This window comes from Oncorhynchus gorbuscha, linkage group LG19, assembly GCF_021184085.1.
Source record: "Oncorhynchus gorbuscha isolate QuinsamMale2020 ecotype Even-year linkage group LG19, OgorEven_v1.0, whole genome shotgun sequence".
Classification (NCBI taxonomy): Eukaryota; Metazoa; Chordata; class Actinopteri; order Salmoniformes; family Salmonidae; genus Oncorhynchus; species Oncorhynchus gorbuscha.
Genome location: NC_060191.1, coordinates 75068483 through 75069771, shown reverse-complemented (window position 1 = coordinate 75069771; position 1289 = coordinate 75068483). Strand labels below are relative to the sequence as shown.

Genomic DNA, 1289 nt, shown 5'->3' with positions numbered 1-1289 from the left:
AGTAAAATAAAAACCTCACGGGCAGTTTTCTCTCAGCGCAGAAACTGCGGAAAGTCCATTGTTTTAACTACAGTGACGAAAAACGGCAAAAGTCGCTCCAACATTTTCGGTCTCCAATCAAGTTGTTAAAAACGTTTTTTTGAGGGAGCTGGAAGTGTATTTTCAAACCAGTGTTCGTGCCGTGTTGTTGATCACAGAACTGCTTCTCTAGCCCCACCAAGTTGTCCCGTCCCTGTTCTTTTTCTTCAGTCACACAGGTTTCAAATTCCTTAAACTCAAGTTCTTTCCATTCTCTTGCCTCCTCCTCCCTCTGCCTCTCTCCCTCCCCCTGTGCCTCTGCGTGATTCTCAGAGGATGTGAAGAAAGCAGACACAGCTGATTGTCTTCAGGACAATTCCCGGTCTCTTTTTAATAAGCCTGATTCCCACCTCCTCAACAGTAAATCACTTATTTCCCTCCATTCTCACCCAGTAGCAGTCACTCACTCACTCACTCACTCACTCACTCACTCACTCACTCACTCACTCACTCACTCACTCAGTCTCTCACTCACTCACTCACTCACTCACTCAGTCAGTCAGTCAGTCAGTCAGTCACTCAGTCAGTCACTCACTCAGTCACTAGGTCAGTCACTCACTCAGTCAGTCACTCACTCACTCACTCACTCACTCACTCACTCACTCACTCACTCACTCACTCACTCACTCACTCACTCAGTCACTCAGTCACTCAGTCACTCAGTCAGTCAGTCAGTCAGTCAGTCAGTCTAGCCGACTCCTCACTAAGCTACCAACTAACTACATGTTCATTTTAACACAGAACACAATGTTTAAATATGATGAATGTATGACAGAATATACAATAGAACAAAATATCACGTAAATCAAGAGTCACACACAAGGCTTGATAGAGGTATAACACATTACTGATGCTATTCATTCCCTGATGTCCTGTCTCCTTTGGTCTCTCCCACAACACTGAACCCTGATGTCCTGTCCCCTTTGGTCTCTCCCACAACACTGAACCCTGATGTCCTGTCTCCTTTGGTCTCTCCCACAACACTGAACCCTGATGTCCTGTCTCCGTTGGTCTCTCCCACAACACTGAACCCTGATGTCCTGTCCCCTTTGGTCTCTCCCACAACACTGAACCCTGATGTCCTGTCTCCTTTGGTCTCTCCCACAACACTGAACCCTGATGTCCTGTCCCCTTTGGTCTCTCCCACAACACTGAACCCTGATGTCCTGTCTCCTTTGGTCTCTCCCACAACACTGAACCCTGATGTCCTG

General features: G+C 47.0%; 1 protein-coding gene across 1 annotated transcript in view; it reads right to left on the bottom strand.

The window, feature by feature from the left end:
- The window catches only part of LOC124006491 (tyrosine-protein kinase receptor UFO), a 99114-nt gene extending 98834 nt beyond the window's left edge, over window positions 1–280 (bottom strand). The window contains exon 1 of the mRNA XM_046316542.1: window positions 1–280. This exon is cut by the window's left edge and continues 415 nt beyond it. The gene's annotated coding sequence lies outside the window, so the exon portion shown is untranslated.
- Window positions 281–1289: the final 1009 nt, after the last annotated feature.